A 20,109-nucleotide genomic window follows, 5' to 3' on the forward strand; every position below is an offset into this window, starting at 1 on the left:
ATCATACATTGTTGCGAAGTTTCACAAGCATCGGTTTCTTACAGGAAAAAAATTGACGTAGCCGACAGTTATGTCGAATAAATGCTTAAAATATATTATTCAGGGCAATGCGCGCAAGCTGCATCGAGTTTCAGTGCAAATTAACACGATTATGCAATTCTGAAAATTATTTCATTGCGAACATCGTACCTTCGAAAGGACTGCCTCGACGGTGGCTGCCCGTCCTCCGGGAATCGCTCTCGGTACATCCTCGCCGATCCTGTAAAGTGTTCCCGGTCTCCGCTAGTATCCGATGCATTCTGGTCGTCCGCACGTCCCTGTCCATCTTAATCTCTAATTTTCTAGCAACAACTATTCTAACAATACAGCTACAGTAACTCAACGTTGGTAAAATTAGTGGTAAAATAAAAATATTCTTCAACAACTAACTACGCTACAGTTGAACGTGTAAAATCAACAACACTCACAACACTTCACGGTAACTTAACGATTATAAACGTAATGCGAATATTAAAATGGTTAAAACTACGGGTAATGCTACGTGGCAATAATATGGATTTTGGCGAAGTTTTGGTTGAAACTCTGATTTTGGTTGGTGATGCTTCGAGCGAATCTTAGCGTCTGTTTGCTGAAATCAGCGCGAAACAATGCCAGATCTTCGATTGTTGTTTAATACGCCTGACGCGCCGAGCTGCGTCCGTTGGTTCGAACCATTAGGATATCTTACGATCCCGAATGTATTCATTTATTGTTACACGCTGCTGTCCGACAGTGTGTGAAATAACCAACGGACGCAGCTCGGCGCGTCAGGCGTATTAAACAACAATCGAAGATCTGGCATTGTTTCGCGCTGATTTCAGCAAACAGACGCTAAGATTCGCTCGAAGCATCACCAACCAAAATCAGAGTTTCAACCAAAACTTCGCCAAAATCCATATTATTGCCACGTTTATTCGTAGCATTACCCGTAGTTTTAACCATTTTAATATTCGCATTACGTTTATAATCGTTAAGTTACCGTGAAGTGTTGTGAGTGTTGTTGATTTTACACGTTCAACTGTAGCGTAGTTAGTTGTTGAAGAATATTTTTATTTTACCACTAATTTTACCAACGTTGAGTTACTGTAGCTGTATTGTTAGAATAGTTGTTGCTAGAAAATTAGAGATTAAGATGGACAGGGACGTGCGGACGACCAGAATGCATCGGATACTAGCGGAGACCGGGAACAACTTTACAGGATCGGCGAGGATGTACCGAGAGCGATTCCCGGAGGACGGGCAGCCACCGTCGAGGCAGTCCTTTCGAAGGTACGATGTTCGCAATGAAATAATTTTCAGAATTGCATAATCGTGTTAATTTGCACTGAAACTCGATGCAGCTTGCGCGCATTGCCCTGAATAATATATTTTAAGCATTTATTCGACATAACTGTCGGCTACGTCAATTTTTTTCCTGTAAGAAACCGATGCTTGTGAAACTTCGCAACAATGTATGATTCGAGTATGCGAAACTTCATCTCTAGTCTGGTGGCAACGGAGCAGGAGCACGGCGTGCTGTAGCGGGCACGAGAGCAGCGCATCAAGCCGGTGCGGGATGGCCCTGTCCGAGCAGCGGTGGAACACGCCGTCCAGGAAAACGGAAGACAGAGCCTCAGACGCCTCGCGAGGACACTGGGGATGTTTCTTTTTTCTTCGTTATATTTTTTCTCAATTTAATTTATTCTGAGATGTACGTATGGGGCATTCCGTGCCAAATTCGCTAGTTTCAACACTCTCTATTATTGGTTTTCTCGAATTTTTTTGACGCAATAGTGTCTATAAAATTACCAATTGCTGTGCAACATTTTTCCGTGTATCCGCTTCGGGGTAAAGAATATCCAAACCTTTTCAAGGATCTGTGAGAACGCTAAAAAATTCAATTTAGTGTTTTCATCAATTTCGGATTGACCCCGTGATTAGATGGTTTTTTAAATATTGCTTCCGGCGTTTCCAGAAACTTCCAACTGACAAGAAACAACCGTATTTTAGTTATTCACATTAAAATCAATGGTGCGCGGGCAACCTGAACTGTTCGTTTCATGCGAGGGGGAAATAATTCGAGATTTGAGTGACACGGTAATTGTTTGAGTTGAATTAATCTGAATAAATTAATGTAGTTTAACTTAATTTTCTTACTTGAAATCAATTCTTTTGAGTGAGGTAGATTCATATAATTCAACTTGATTCGTTTCAATTCATAAATTTCAATTCTTGATAATTCACGCTAATTTAAGTGAGGTTGAAAAGTTTTGAATTCATTCTTTCGCATTTCCAATTGATTCAAATTATTTTTCTTAACTCTACTTGATTTCACATTTTTATTTAATTTTTACTCTCTGTAAACATATAATTCTGGCATGAACCCAAAGTAATTCGAATATACTTGATTTAATTTTCCGTAATTCAGTTGTGTCTCAGTTAATTCTCAATATTTCAGTTAAATTTAGTGATTCAGTTAATTCTCATTAATCAAGATATTTTACATTCATTCAGGTGAATTGTAATTAAGCCGAAAATCCATTGACTCGTCAGTTCAGCGAGATATTTGCCCGTCGGTTTGATGCGAAATTTCATTACCAAGTCATACCTCGTTCTGTTGGGTGAGATTTATTAGAGACGAGACAATTCTGGACACAAATTCAACGTATATTTGAGGGTCAATGCGATAATTGTCTCTTCGTGCTTTCTAAAAGAAGTAATTAATTCCCTACATAGGTTCCTCGAGAATCCGTGAGGAAAATCGTACGTGAGCTGAACCGTCCGTTCAAGTACCAGCCGGTGCAAAAGCTGTGCCCAGGTGATGCCGAACGAAGACTGACGTACTGTCGCTAGGGACTGGAGCGTCTGCAGGAGGATCCCGATTTCTTCAGGAACGTGTGCTTCACGGACTAAGCGCTGTTCACGAACCTCGAGCTCGTCAACAAGCAGAACTGTCGTTGGTGGGCTCCGGAAAACCCACACTGGATCGTCGAACAGGACAACCAGCACCGTTGGAAGCTCCACGTCTGGATTGGAGTATTACAGGACATGATCCTCGGGCCCATTTTCCTCGACGGAAATCTGACGTCTGCCAAGTACAGGACCGTACTCACTGAGGAACTCCCCCGCCTGATGGACGGAAACCCCATCCGTATGGACCAGGTTTGGTGGCAGCAGGACGGGGCCCCTGCTCACAACAGTAACGTGAACAAGGCAATCCTGGACGCCATGTTCCCGGAGCGCTGGATCGGTACGAGAGGTCCGGTTAGGTGGCCAGCGCGCTCACCAGATCTTACCGTCCGTGATTTCTGGTTCTGGAGTAGAATCAAGGAAATCGTCTACGAACGGGCCCCCACAACGAAACACGACATGCGCCACCGCATCGCCGAAGCGTGTGCCGCTATTCTTGTTAGGGAGATGCAACGGGTGCGAGGGTCGATCCGGAAACGGCTCGCACTCACTGTCCAGCAGAACGGAGGGCACATCGAGCATCTCCTCAGGCAACGGAACCAGGAATGAAATGTGAGATATGATTCTTTTTACAAATCTTCAATGATTGACAACGCGAAACTGTCATGAATTATTATTATTGTTATTTAGAGGGTTAAAAAAAAAATCCTCAGATGTGTGAAAATAATATAACAGAAGTGGTGGGACGTCAAAACTCTTTTTGTTTGCTACCGCACACAAAACTGCATCTGATTTTTGAATAACATAGGAATCGGTATCATCAAAAAGGCACCTCGTATTTCTCTTATTGTGCTGTTTAATGTTGAAAATAGGTAAGACGATAGTCCCGTGGGGTCTCGAGGATAAGCAAGGTATGGCTATCGGCGGACACGAAGAGTTGGCAAAATCAGACGTGAAACGCAAGACAAGTTTCTTTTTATTAAACGCTCATATTAAACACTACAAAACTCTAACGATTGATTCTTATTGCGGATAAATTTGAGCTTCAGCGTTTCTGTAATGCGAGAATGGTGTCACGAAAATCGTAAAAAGTCGAGTGCACATTCGTTTGATTTTGATGCACGTTAAACTGCATCTGTAGTTTCAAAAATGTTGAGTCTAATTTTATCGAAATATGTGCCTCGTATTTTTCTAATCCTCATATTTGATTCTCAAAAACAGATGCGACGACAGTTCCGTGTGGTGTGGACGACAGCAAGGAATGGCTTTTCGCGGACGATAACACAGAACGAGACCAGAAATGAAACGCAAGATAAGTTTCTTCTTACTAAAGGCTCGTATCGAATACTACTAAACTCTAATGAATCTTATTGCAAATAAACCTGAGTTTCAGAGTTTCTGTAATGCGAGAATGGTGTCACGAAAATACGAGGAGTTCATGCAAAACTTTTCAAATTGTCCTGAAAGTAACAGCACCGAGTGGCGGAAAACGATCTGTTGGTAATACTTTTACACTAAATTGTCACTAATTTTGATAAGATAATTATCATTTTTGAATTGTCATCAAGTACGGTTAAGCATAGGATACGACGTGTGGGTTGACAATGTGCAAATGGCCGCCGTCACCGAGATTATGTACAAGAGTCGGAAAGAAACGAACCGAGCACTCTTCAAAATTATCTTAGACAACGATAGTTTGACAGAGATGAGTCCAACCGGGAAAGGCAAACACGAAGCAATGCCGGAGAATATTTACTACGCAGTGAAAAGTAATTACGCATTATTCAATGTATGAAATGTAGCGGGCAACATTGCAAATATTATGCCCGCGTCCCTGTAAATTTCAGCATTCGTTGAAAAAATTTTCAGCGAGGAGGACGGATTAACACACGAGGAGTATCGAAGGTGCATAATTCTGTTGTGCAATACTATTTGCGATCCCAAAAAATAACGGATTCCCGAATTTACGCATTGTACATATTTTGAATGAAACAAAATATTTCATTGCACATGTAAAGACTAATCAAACATTTGTATTACCATGTCTGTAAGGAATTGTATAGAATTAAGTATCAAATCTCTGCATCGGTTTACAAACTCAATATTATTTTGCTAATCATTGTCATTGACGAACTGTCATTGAATTGAAATTGAAAGTGAAGCGTGGCGATGGCATTTACGAAAAAATACTGTCTTTGTCGCCCACGAAATGAAAAAATCACAGGTAAAAGGTAGATGAATCATAACCTGACGATTATTCCTTCATGCTTTTACTTCTGTCATAACATCGGCCATACTTCCGCCGTCCTTTAACAAAACTCAGCCTGTCGTGCTTCGCACATACTTCTGTCATCTGGATAAGAATAGTACGATTTTCGTATCGAAGTAGAGAGCAATGCAAGGGTTTCGTTCTAAACAAATGCGAGTCATTTCGTTCTTACGCATTACGTATCAATTTGTCGGACAATTAACGAAATTCCAAAATGCAACGGCATATTTTCCTCGAAAATAATTTCGAACCGTAGTTTACTGTCCCCGGTTTCATCATTGCGTGAAAATAACGCTGGGTCGTGGCAATATTGCGCTCATTGTTACTACTAGAATCACAGAAAAGTCGGCCACCCACGTGCTTTGTTGCCGCGGAAATATTCGACGTACGAAAGTAAATACACGGTGTCAGAATTAACCAATTTTCGCGCATCGTTCTCCAGAATATAAATAAACTGACCTAGAATTTTGCGATGAACAAGCAATACACTGTCAAAATTCGGGTGGATTCTGTTCGTTTCTTCAAATCATTTTTCTGTAAAATAAGAGTGATAAGCCTTTGTCAATAAGGCTGCACTTTGACAGAATCGGGTTGATTCGATGATCATTTTCGAAAGAATTGCAATTTTTGCGCTACATCATCTCGTCGTCGCCGCGTCGGCAAACGGTAATAGCGGGATCTTGATCGGCCGGATCGGCCACGCGCGAGCGTTTGCTAACCTCCGCGCTACAACGGTTGTCACTGGCAACCGATGATAACAAAATGGTTGTTAACCTCCCGTTATGCTGTTTTCGTGTTGATTATCATTGATAATTTTAAATGCGGACGTTTTTGTCACGCTTCTCTCAATACAGATATTTTCAAACTATTAATCTTGCTGCTCGCCTAGCTGCAAACAGAGAAAGTCAATCCAACGAAACTCATCGCGCAGAATCGTCAATGACATATCGTATACCGCTACCTGGGCTCGGGTGAAGTTGGCGCTGGTCGATTTTGCCAGATATTTCAATTCCACCTGTTCCGCCAGTTAGTGCCGAATTTTCGACAAAAAGTTCGAATTTTGAGATTTATTTGTGGATGATTGGTTTGACGAATCCCGGAAAATCTTTGATATCCGCACTCAGGATTTTGCGTATTTTCAGAAAAAAAATTCAACCCTATTTTTAGTCCCGAAATCGAAATTTTTTTTTTCGCGCGCAAACACGGTTGTTTCTAAAAAAATTTCGACTTCGCTATTGGAGAGATCATCGCAATTCCTTCAAAAACCATGCAAAAAATTTCTCAAATTATCACGCGGCTAGATTTTGGAGGGGGGTGGCCACCTTATCGTGGTCACCCTGTAGATGTATAAATTAGGTTGCAGTATTTTCTCACGTAAACACAATTCCTTGGAACACACAAAAAAAGAACTGCTCGAATATATGAAGTACGTTAGCAATAGTCTATAATCTTTCTATCTAATAAAAAAGTTCTGAACAAATGAAAAAGAAGTAGCAACCGATGGAAAAGATGATAATAACAATAGTATAACAAATGTTATGATAACAATAGTATACGCATGAAGTTGGCGGTGGAGTGAGATGCCGAAAATAAAGCAAAAAGCATCTAGCAAAAAAAACTTCCTCTGACAACTGTCATCGGCTGTTTATGACAGTCTTTCACAAATATCTTTATAGGTATTTGTTTCTGACACGCAAAAAAACATGCAAACGAGAATTATCAAGATGATTCCCGACCGGAATTGTCTTTTTCGCGCGCTGGCGTATTGTGTATACGGCACTCAAGATCGACACGCAGAGGTGAGACTGAGTATCATTTCAAATATATCACACTGGCAAACATGTCAGCAGAAGTCATGAAACAGAACTCGAGAAGAGTTATATCAGAGAAGAAATAGGTTTTCTCGGATCCTGTAAATCCTTGATCCGGTTAACCACTTGTGACGGGTTTTGAGTCCGCACTAATAATGGGGAGGGGAGGAGCAATTAGAGACAGGGCGGATAGAATAGGTAAAACTTTGTGTGTATATTTGTGAGGGGGGGTTGACTTAAAACTAATAAAGGTACAAAGGGGTTGTAGACGTTAGTGGTGACTGATCACGCCTCAGCCCTTAGCGTCACTTAATCCTAACTTACAGATACGCGCGCGGGGGGGGGGTGAAAGAGCGTGTAGGGGGGACGGGGAGTGTGGGGTAGAAAGGGTCGGTATTGCGGGGGGGGGGGGGGGGGGGGGGTGGTGTAGTGTGACGGGGAGTGTGAGGTAGAAAAGGTTGGTATTGCGAAGGGAGGTGGTGTAGTATGACGGGGAGGGTGAGGTAGAAAGGGTTGGTATTGCGAGGGGAGCGGCAGATCGGCTGTAGGTTGCAGGCTAACCTGGTGTCGTCGGTGTGTGTGGGTAACGATGTATAACGGTGTGTAGGGTGTGTCTCTCTCGTTCTCTCTCTCTGTCGGTGTGTGTAACTGTGTGTCTCTCTCGTTCTCTCTCTCTGGCGGTGTGTGTAACTGTGTGTCTTTCTCGTTCTCTCTTGGCTTCTCGTGGGTAAACTTGTTGCTGCTTCGCAGGCCGTGATCGTACTGCCCGCTGGCGCTCGGCTCCGCCGAGCGTCGGTGGGCTTCGGTTACCTTCGGGTGTTTCCCGACGGGACGGGACTCACCCGTTCGGCTCTTCCCCGCGGGTTTGGGGTTTGTTGTGACTTGCACTCTAGGTGCAACGTCACACACTAAGTAAGGGCCTTCCCAGTTTCTTTGTAGTTTCGGACATCGTCCTTTCTGTCTCCGAGGTTGAAAGAGTCAGACAGAATCTCCGGGATTAAATTTTATATCCCTGGCTCGAATATCATACCGAGTTTTTAATTTGTCTGAAGCCATGGAAATTCTATTTATAGCAAAGCTATGAATTTCTTCTACTACGGGGAAAATAATAACTATAGCAAAATAAGTCGCCAAATGCAATTGGGGATGCATGGCATCGGGGGTTTTGTACATGTGAGTGGATTCGTTTGCGAAAACAATCTAAGCAGACCTGCATAGGGAGCCAATAGCAATGTCGGGTTGATCGGAAACAACCGATCAACAGTTGCAGACCTGTCATCAAATCAGCATAAATGAATTCACCTGTCCAATAGACAACGCATAAGGAAATAGTGAGGCGCGCAGCACCGAGGTGGGGTTGGCGCGCGAAGCGCGCAGCAGCGAAGCCCCTAGTGGGTAAAAAAAAAAATTGATCGCGCCGCCCTCTAAAACGGATCCGAATGATGAAAGAAAATCTACGCGAAGTCCCAGCTATGCCCGTTAAGAGGAAGACGTGGCTGTAAGCATGAACTTAAATTTAATTATCAATTTTTTTTCATGTTCGGAGAAATTTTGAATTTTCAAATCTAGTTTATTAGTCAATTTTTTTTAACGTTCTGAGACTATTGTATATTGGTATTCAATATACAGATGAAATAATACGGTCCTTCATACTAGATTTGATGAGAGTTCAGTTCTACCATCCTATTATTTTGAAACAATAATTCGATTTAGCTGCTGTTGAACGTTTTTAATCACATCAAAATCGGACATAATCAATCAAAACGTAATATTCAAAAAAATGTACACATAAGATATCGATACCAGTTCGTTCAGTATGAATTTATTCATTTAAAACACAGAAATATCTCAAAAGATTGCATATTACAAGAATTTTACTTATATCGATCCGACTAAAAGTTTCGCATAACCGTCTCTTTTTTTGCATCGGGGAATTTTTTTCGGTACTCGCTTATAATCTGCAGTATGTATTGCTTTTGAGTTTCGTTTTTTGTCAAAATATTATTAACACTTTCGATTAAACAAACTGCCCTCTCTGCTACATCGTTAGCATCTTTTAAATTCTTTACTATTTTTTAACCCTCTGTAAAATGTTTATCCTGAAACCACAAGGACGGATCTATTGTTAAAAATCCTCGATTGATATTGAATCTATCGAAAAAAATTTAGGGATTGCGAAGTTACAAAGTAGTCCATCTCTTTGTCTAATAAGTGATCGATGTTTTTCGGATTAATTTGGAATCGTGTCGAGCTGTTCTCATATGATCTTCCTTCACTCGAATTTATTTCAAACAACATTTCGCGCTTCACATCTGATGATAATTTTTCATCGAAAAATGCAATCGCAGCTGATTCTGGACTAAGGTACCATAAATGATTTTGTAACTTGAGCAATGTTACCCGAGATACATCAGCGTCAACTGATTTATAATTATGAAGCTTTTTTAAAAATTGCAAATCGTGGTTAGGAGCCTGAGGTGTAAGTGGAGCCGTGAACCAAGCCCTCACATAGATTATCACGATGAAAATACATACATCCCAAAGTGCCTTCTCTTCTTTTTTTGTCAGTTTGAATACTTCGCGAAATAAATAGATTTTTATACAATATCTCGCTTTGGACATCCATCGGGCATGATGATATGCGCCTAGAAATCTGAATCTAACACCGCGAGATGGAATAACACCGAGGAATATTTGCGTCAATTCTAGAAGTTCCTTATAATCGTCTCTTGGTTGCATATTTGTCAAAGTATCTTCAACGAAATAATTAATACTTTCAACATTGTCAATCAATACTTTCTGTACATTTCCACTCTCTATTCCGCTCTCATATTTACTTTTATCCAGCTGAGGCCAAGTTTCTTGGAACCTCTTGAATATGAGAACACTCGGACAAGAAGTTCCGGGCATTTTTTCCTCGAAGACACTTCTAAGAATTATTTCAAAAATGTGGTGTCGGCAAGGTAACAATAAAAGATCTCGTTCCAACATTTGCTCCAAAAGAACTGCTGCGCCCTTTACCCCACCAAGATTGGCCGCCATCGTATCACATCACAAAGCCTTTACTGCATCGCAAAGCCCCCAATCCCCAAGAACTTCATAAATGGCTTTTGCTTGAGCTACTCCCGTTCCATTAACTAGCTCGGGTATTCCTAACAGTTGGTCAACATCGCCATTGGTGATGCCAATGGGTAGCCTATCCAATACGTCACGCTTCAACGAATTAGGAAGCATTTTTCTATCCAAATGTAGAACGACTGAATTTACGTCGACATTTTTAAATAATGTCCTAATATTTTTTTTTTTCTCGTAATTTTTGCGTATAACGCTGAATCGATGTTCTATTGATTATTGAAGAATCCAAATCATGACCTAATGATCGAGCTATAGCAGAAATCAGATGTACAGAATCTCTGTCGCTCAATTTACATTTGTCCAATGCAGCAACTAATTTTTCGTCAATGAAACGGATCATTCCACGCGGTTTTTTGGGGATGGATGGCCCAGCATCATCCTCAACCTCGATAGAAGAAGAGTCATCTGTATCCTCTATGGAAATGTTTGAATAAGTTCCAACGCTAGTTTCACTGAGACTTTGAAGAGAAACGCTTTCCGAGCTTGTCTCTAATTCCACAAATCGATCTTGAAAATAAAATGAAAAATGAGCGGATGGTAATTCTTTACACTATTATTATTCGAACGAGATATGAAACTGTCACTAATAATTTTGAGAAAACTTACTCAATAATTCTTTTTCAGCGATGCTTCTTTTTAATCTTCGCGCTTTAATTACCTGTCTCTGCAATTTAGCTTTTCCTTTTGTATCATAGATGGTCTCGATTTCTCCAATGAATCCGATTCGCCTATCTTTTCTCTGATTTTAAAAAAAATCTTTTCCTCTCTCATCAATCATTTCGAGCACATTTCCGTGGGCAATATCGAACAGGTTATTGAACTGCGAGGTGAAATCTATTTCTCGTTTTTCGTTAAAACTCTGTCCATGATTTTTTTGTATCTTTCGCCAGTCTTCATATAAGTTTTCTAATTTTTGTACACACCGATCCAACTTTCCTGTCGGCAAACGAGCTTTTGCTCAAAAAATCGTTGCTTCGTTTATCGTCAATGTTGAACTTTCACGTAAAGTTAATTTTAATTCTCGCAGATTGAAGAACAAATCTTTAAGAACTTGTAATCGAGACGGTAGCTTATTGCCGTAAATTTGCGCATCGACGTTGCCGATCAAACAAATATCCTGACAGAGAGTACGTGTTGATGCCATGATTCAATTGCTTTTAACTTCGTACAAAAATAAAATACAGTAATCGATAAGATTTGTCACAAGACATTACACGTACACTGTTCTCCCGCTCCGTATAACTTTGAAAATTATAGTGTCCCAATAATCCAGCACGACACAATATCTTTTTCTTTGCTCTTGTGGCGCCACCTCTTGGCGGCATGTGTCACTATGACGGGACTATCATTCGCTTTTTATGATCGACCGCCAAATTCAAAATAACAAATGAAAAAAACGTGGAGAGTACGTAGATTATTCTTAATAAAAATACCTTTTTGTTTATTTTCATCAAGTAAAATGTTGATGCCTTTATTTATTTATGCATCAATAGTAGGAAATCGGCAAAGTGAATAAAATTTTAACGTATGAATCGTTGTTACGATGATGCAAAAAAATTTTCACGTCAACATGTTAAAAAAAAAAAAAAAAAAAATAACGACACCGATTATGAAAAAATAAGGAATCGTAGAAATTTTAGAAATAAGGAGAGGGGCTTATTCTACCAATATTTGCTATCGTTTGATTAACGATCGGCACACAAATAGATAGATAGACCTGTTATTACGAGATGCAGAGTTGTAAAAATAGTAATGTAAAAGTAATGCAATACTCATTACTTTAAAGGATGTGTATTGGATAAGTTCTCCATTACAAATTACAAAAGTAATGTATAATGGATAAGTGTTCCATTAAAAATTGAAAAAAGTAATGTGTAATGGATAAATGATCCATTACAAATTACAAATGCAAAAAAAGTAATTTATAACGGAGAGTATTCCATTACAAATGGAAAAATTGCCGTACTCGCATAACGATTTGTGCGAAACAAACGCATGCAAATTAAAAACTTGTCATATTGCTACCTCGTCATTTTATTTCAGTCACTAAATGTTTCTTCTGGACAGAATTCCCCAATTTTGTCGATTTGCATACCTAATTGAATTCAAACTGTGCATTATCGAGATACACGGTGTTGAGTGTGTATGTGTATATATGTATATATAGCAAATTTTTCTCGCTAATAATTAATATGAGTCTTTCATATCGTTCAAATGGTCGGCTGGGTCTGGCCTAATTGGTTCAAATAATATGGTGTACTGAGATACACACATGAACAACCGCATACTGAAGTTTTTAATGTGCACATTGTGACATGACAAGCCTATGAAAATATACACGAGAGTTTAACTAGACTGTTGTTCTGGATAATCCTTGACCACGGGCCAGAACGAACAAGGGTTCCGCAGCTTGGGAGGAACACGGAATCACACAGAGTCTACGAGAAGACGCCAACAGCACCACATTATACCTCGTAGTCTGCATTTCTGTTTCGTATCAATTGTGCCATACCTATAACAAAAAAGGAGAACAACATCTCCGAGGTTCGAAAATTGTAAAACTGACTTCAACAAATGAACCGAGCCAAGGCCTAGTGGAACAAATAGAAGCAATAACAAATCAACGATGGTTCATGGAAGCAGCATCAATACATATTGACTATGGACGAATCTGGAAACGACGAGAAGCAAAGTGTTGTGGAGTGAACGTGTTTGGCGTATCAAAAGGCGTATTTCAAACTGTGTTAATCGTATTTTAAACTGCATGACTGGATGGATGGATGGATGGGTGATTTTTAATTATTAACATTGACGATTTTATTCATACATTTACACCCTTCTCATTTATTTATTTTACAAAATAGGAATGTGTCCTTTTGGTTTTAACGACGTGTGATTCTTCATCAAATTCATGTGATATAGATAAATGTTAGATCAATAATAGTTGATATCAATTTTGTATTTGTTAGACTGAAGATAAATGTTACAACACGTCCACAAGCCACATATACAAGTTTCAAATGTGCCTCTTCGTGACGAATTTCTAATATGTATTGTAACGTGGCAGTTCGGTTAGGCCTGCCCGTTGCAAGAGACTCCCTGAACCCTGGGCGAGATCCCGGAATCAGGGTTTAGAAAATCGAGTCGCGAAATAATCCTAGAGAGCGCCAGAACTGGAGACACGCACCCGAGCTTCGACAGGGACGAAATAGCGCATTGCGACCAAGATATTTCAGGCTTTTGTTTTTTTTTATTTTTTTTTGAGTGCACCGGCTACCCTCCAGCGACCAACTCCGACGCCGAACATCTTTCGAGGCAAGGCGAAACCACGGAGATCTCGCGGGAAGGACACCGAGGCTGCGGAGGGGGAGGCAACGCAGATCCCTGCAGCGCGGGAATCCAAGGCGGACGCGATTCCCGCTGGCAGCCGACGCGCCGCAGCCTCCTCGCTCACCCCGCCTACGCCCAACCAAGGCAACCGCGAGATACCAGCTAGCGACGAGGGAGCACCACCCCGCCCAACCCCAGGACTACGTAGAGCTGCGCGGGAGACGACATCGCGATCTAGCCTTAGATTCTGCGCCGCGTAGCGACGACAGGTGCGCGGCAAGTTGCGCAATCCCCAAAATCGATGACCGATCGATTGTTGCGCATTCTCAGGGTGATGACGTCACGAAAGATTAGCGTGACGAGATCGGCGTTGCGACCATCCGAGATCACTCTAGTTCTGGCGGTTCACGAGAACTAGTGAACGTAGCGATTGTGCGTTTTTTTTGTTGTTTGGGTTTTGAGTTATTGCGAGGAAAATGGCCGGAAGAAACCACAAGGGAGTTGGCTCGTTTGTCTCGTGGATGTGGAGCGGTAAGCGCTGTTAACCTTCTTGCGAGAGAATCTCGAGAGATTATTAGTAAAGGCTTGCCGAGGACGGATAGCCAGTGAGGATTGGCGTTAGCGACTGTACTCGAGATTCTTTAGCCGATACATTTGCTTAGTGACCGTAGCCTGAGTTGCGCGTAAGGGAGTAGCGTTAATTTCGGGGGATCCAGGAGATCGAGTCGAGCCACGGGTTGAGCCCAGACATTACTGCCTCGAGTTTGAGTGTAACTGAAATCCGTTACACGGGCTCATTTTACTTCATCCGATACACCCTCCGTTCTCGTGTAGGTCGCGAGCAGTCTCACGGGGAGAATTCGAATTCGCGACCGCGTCCCGCCGTCGCAGAGAAAGTGAAGCTCGGGTGCGCGCTAATAAAAATATTCGTTCCTAGAGGAGGGTCGCGGGTGCCGCGACGAGCTTCGTTTCAGTTTAGTTTTTTTTTCTTTTGGCATAATCAGTTAGTATCAAGTTGGCGATTAGCGCCGTTCTGTAGAGGACGATCGCGATCAGCGCGTCGCGTCCGATTTTGCTTTTGGCTTCTTTTAGTGTGTAAATTATCGGTCACGAGTAGTATAGTGACTAGCGCACGTAGGCCGTAGAGGTCTTCGGGATCCCTTCATATTTTTTTTTTTTTCTTGATTGATTATTTTGTTTGCTCGGTCTTCTTTTTTTTTGTAAGCTAAGCGCTTGCGTTTGGGATCGCGAAGACAAGCTTCCGCAGTATTGTTATTATTTTTAATTTTTTTTTGTATTATCGCTATTTTGAAATATATTGTTTGATTTTCTTGCTGCTTTGTGAAATAACTTGTCGGCGTACGTGTGGCGTATCTCTCTCTACCCAAAAATTACCCCTCCCCTCTCCGCGGTACTGAGCTACCGAGCATATGGTCGCGGTATATCGTATTATCGATTTCGAGGCGTGTTGACCACGCCAGGCGCCCAACAAATTTCGCGGTATTATTGCAGGTTCAGGGGACATCGTGGACGCCCAATTATTGTGCATGCGGTAAGTTCTCGGTGATTTTCTCCGAGTGACCGAGGAGCGGGAAAAGTCCACGTCACAGTATATATATGTGGTACATATTGTGACGTGGATTTCCCTGCACCTCGGTCACTCGGAGTAAATGACCGAGAACTTACCGTGTGCACAATAATTTGGCGTCCGCGAGGTATCCGAGACTTAAAAACAAGATCGCAAAGTTTTGTTGGGCGCCTGGCGTGATCATCACGTCTCGAAATCGTCGATGCGTTATGTCGCGACCATATACTCGATAGCTTAGTACCGCGGAGAGGGGAGGGGTAATTTTTGGGTACAGAGAGAGGTACGAAATACGTACGCCAACACGTTATTTTACGAGGCAATGATAAAATCAACTAATACATTGTCTTCCAACGATAATACAAATAAGAAAAAACGTACAAAAAAAAAAAAATAATCATTCAAGCGTCGCTCATTGCGACTCAAAATCTACAAAACAGAAAATAATAATTCAAACATCGCTCTTCGCGATTCGAAATGCTAAACAATATAAACAATACTTCGTGATTCGCCATTCGCGATTCATACTCAACTACTTAGAATTAACACACAAAAGAAAATAAGAATAATATAACAGAAAAGGAGAAAGAAAAGGTGACTAACTCTAGACGACTCCTTATGCTTACTTGCGCTAGTCGCGGCTCTAACGGTAACCAATAATTTAAAACTAAAGACAAAATTTTACGCGAAGCGCTAACCGCGACCATCCCCTACTATCCACGCCGCTAACCGCCACGTAACACTAAACCACTAGGTCAAAACTACACTGAAATCGTAATCGCCGCTCTAACCGCGATCGTTAATAAATCCAGAAAATTCGTTAAGCCTACGGGCGCTAATCGCCACTTTATTAATAGACAATAATTCAATAATCAAACACAAGAGAATGTGACTCGCGCGCTATTCGCGTCCCTAGCCGGTATTTTTAATGGCGCCGGTCACCAAACGGATCGCCCAGCTGTTATCGAAACGCATCCGTACTCGACTTTCTCCGCGACGTTTGAACGCAGTCTGCGAGTGTGAACGCTCCCCCTTTGACGAGTCGCGACCTCCACGAGAAGTTATACTTTATCGTAATTGATTCGACGTGACCCAGGGTAACGGAATTTGGTTACCCTCACAGTGCAGTAGTCTTGCTGCGACTCAAACCCGTGACGCTACTCGAACTGCCTGGTCGCTAGAAATCGGCTCTACGTTATTCCGCGTAACTCAGACTACGGCCACCAAACGACAGAATTGGCAAACGAATTCCGAGTATTTTTCGACACGCAAATTCCAAAACGGCTATCCTTTATCCGACCAGCCTTCGCTCAATTACCCTCGAAATTCGATCGCAAGAATATCAGCAACGCTTACCGCTCTACATTCAGCTTACAAAGCTTCTAACTCCCTCATTGCCGTGTCCGTTCATCGTGCCTCGCAACAAAACTTCACCTTTTTCTACGCAAAAAGAAGCGGAATGCCAACACAAATTCAAAGGTGTAACCGTCGTAGTTGACCGCCAGAACTAGAGTGATCTCCGATGGCCGATCGGCCGCAACGCCGATATCGTCACGCTAATCCTGCGTGACGCCATCACCCTAAGAATGCGCAATAATCGATCTGTCATCGATTTTGGAGATTGCGCTACTGGACGAGCACCTGTCGTCGCTTCGCGACGCAGAATTTAACGCTAGATCGCGATGTGGTCTTCCACGCAGCTCCACGGTGTCCCGGGGTTGGGCAGGGTGGTGCTCCCTAGTACTATACCAAGGGGGGTTCTGAGTACAAACTCCTTCTTTACCGACCGAGGCGCTCCGCGCAGCCCAGACTCAAACCCTCTTCCGCTCCGCGCAGCCCAGCCGCAAACCCTTGAAGGTTACCCCCACTCTCGTCAGATAAGACGTGCTCTGCGACCTTACTGACAGTTATATCGGTCGACGGTGAAAATCGCACTGCTTTGCCGGCAATTTTTATCGATCGAGGGGCAAAATCGTGCTGTTTTACCGACAATCTTACCGGCCAAAGGTCAAAGTCTGTAGTACTTGCCTGCCAACGGTAGAGGGCGCAGCGGGGGGCGAGAACTTTTTTACCGTCCCGCATTCTTTTCTCACGATAGGACTGCTGATGTGTAACATTCACCACTCCGAATTCCTTTCCCAATATCGCTGATGTGTAACATTCACCACTCCGAATTCCTTTCCCAATATCGCTGATGTGTAACATCAACCACCCCCACATTCCTTTCCCACGTCATCAACCACGCGACATTCCAAAATTAATGGTTCTGAGAATTGTTTTTCACTTATTCGGATATCGGTTTGCTATCAACCACGTGACATTTTTTGGCTTGTAACTGCCGTGTGAACTCAACGATGAATTTTGAACGGGTTTAGACAAGACTAGCGTGCAAGGTCGACCGATAACCGCGGTACATTCAGAGCCATGGATCTGCGGTGTTGGGTTACTATCGCCCTGGGAATGCTAAAAGGTGCGCGCGCATACACGAACGTAAATCTGTAACATCTGACCAGGTCCACCGTTCGTATAAAATAGGTTAGCACGTGAAACTTGTACATCAGTCAGACTGCTATTCTTGTGAGGCGAAAACCTTAAAATCATCATGATACGTAATAACGAATTTACCGACGAAGAAGTAATTATCGGATTTAGTAACGCGACGTCAGAGTTCTCGCTACAAGATCTTCGGTGGCTCGATGAGTGCGTCCGGAGAGCTCGTGTGCAACCGCACAGACTACACAGGATATATTTTCAGAACAAAACGTTGATCCTGACTTTTCAAAAATGGCAAAACGAAGTAATTGCAGTATTATCGGACATTGAACCGGACGACGATGAAGGCGAAGCCGATTTGATCGAGTGTCGTCAGATCAACGAGGAGTAAGAAACAAATCGAACCGTACACATCTAATGTTACCCACACAATCGAAGACACACAACATTTCGGTAGCTTCTAGAAGTTTTTCGAGGATTCTGTGTGGGAGGTATACGGCTACAAAAGTCTGAATTTCAGGTCAGAAAGACAGTCTTGCATCTTCAGTCCGACGTTTGATGTGATGTTAAAGTGTACCGACATCGAGCTTGAGCTCCTCACCGACATGGATATAAAGCAGAACTAAAACAGCGTATCGATCTGTTCTTAAAAAATATTCACGACTTGAAAACCGTTATTAACCAGAACTCAGAACACAACAAAGTGACAAAAAAGTTAGCAAATCTAAAATTATCAAGAAACACATAACTACTGAACATTAAAAAAAAATAATGGATTTCATAAAACTCAACAAAGTTGCAAGCATGAACGAATTTCTGTCGACGAAGAAATTGAGGGAGCTGGAAATTTTTTCAAAATCTATAAAGTCACCAACATTTGACGAGTCCAAACGAGGTTCGGGCAGCGTTTCGTCACAGACCTGAACACCGAATTCAGCGTATTCTTACCGGCACGGATTGTGCGACTGCTGAACGAGGACGAGACCCAATATCAGAAATTGATGCAGACGATGGAGGAGGAGCGGTTGTTCTTGCAGTATCTGGACGGTCAGTACGGCCAAATTGAATTCAAAGATGCGTCGACTCTCGCTTAATTTGTAAACCGTACCTGGACAACGTGTGCAGCGTTTCCAATTATTCTACGTTGCATAACTTTTAAGAAAATTGTATACATTGTTTGACAAAGCTTTTTTATTTTATATCATTTTATTTTATACCATTTAATGGTACGACGTTCTGTATTGAATAAAAAAATTTATGTATTTATCACTCAGCGCTAAACCATCCTGTCCACCTTAATCTCAACAAATTGTTGGTAACAGCAATTCGGACTTTCTGTTTTATACCATTTAATAGTACGACGTTCAATATTGAATAAAAAAATATATGTATTTATCACTCAACGCAAAACCATCCTGTCCACCTTGAACTCGACAAATTGTTGGTAACAGCAATTCGAATCAACTTTTACAATCTGAGAAAGTGCTATTTTGAACACCGATGAGCAAAGACGAAGGTTTTCTAAGCTACGTTTAGAACCTCGTAACTGTAACGTGAACAGTACGATGAGATTCCAGCGGACTCAGTCAAGGACAGAGTGCAAGGTCGACCAACATCTGAGTTAGCGTACGTTTAAAGCCGCAGGTCCTACGGAGTTGGGTTACTATCGCTCTTGGAATGCAAAACATGATGACGTTGGTGTACAGATTAGTCCAGAATGAGATGCAAGGTTGAGGCGCAGTTGAGATTTCGTTTGACAAGTTTTTATTAATTTTATAAAAAAAGTAATAAATATAATACATATAGATATACATTCGGTTTCTAAACAAAAATTTTGCAAAAGGCTTCAACGATTAGAGAAAAGATGAGAATTATCACAACGATCGGACTCTTGAAAGCGCTCGCGGAAAAATTCAAACGTCTTGAGAAAACGAATGGAGGTACGCGGTCGACGAAAATAATACTTGGAATCGTCGAGTTTCGACTTGACGGTGAGCGGCCTGCGGACAACGGATTGCGGTGCGACGTCAAATTCTGGAAGTTTCTGAAATTCGGAATTAAAAACGGTCGGTATTGATAATAAAAAAAAAATATTTTATTGGAAAAAAGTTAAGGTAGTGAGTACGAGAGAGAATCAAAATACGATGTCGTTCGAGAATCTGTTCTATGCGACATTGAATTCTGGAAGTTTCTGAAATAAACTCTCAACTAACAGGATAGAGGTTCTGAATTAAAAACGGATCGTGAAACAATGACTATAAGATCTGGTATTTATTTATTTAATGAAATTAAAAATCTGTTTAGTAACTTAAATGTATTAAAATATTATCGAAGACAAAAAAGGTCTGTACGTTGTGTGACTATAATGATCTGGTACTTATCTAAAGAAATTAAAAATCTGTTTCGTAACTTAAATGTATTAAAATATTTTCGAAGACAAAAAAGGTCTGTACATTGCGAAATACAGCATCAAGTCGTGAAACAAGGACTATATGATCTAGTACTTATTTATTTAATGAAATTAAAAAATCTGTTTCGTGGAGCGAGATATCCCCTGA

The 20,109-nt window shown here is 41.6% G+C and overlaps 1 protein-coding gene across 1 annotated transcript in view; it reads right to left on the reverse strand.

Annotated features, from left to right (window-relative positions):
• LOC107227861 (annulin-like) overlaps positions 1-20,109 on the reverse strand; it is a 486,920-nt gene that overhangs the window by 390,794 nt on the left and 76,017 nt on the right. The window lies entirely within an intron of this gene.

The sequence above is a fragment of the Neodiprion lecontei genome, chromosome 1 (assembly GCF_021901455.1).
Source record: "Neodiprion lecontei isolate iyNeoLeco1 chromosome 1, iyNeoLeco1.1, whole genome shotgun sequence".
NCBI lineage: Eukaryota > Metazoa > Arthropoda > Insecta > Hymenoptera > Diprionidae > Neodiprion > Neodiprion lecontei.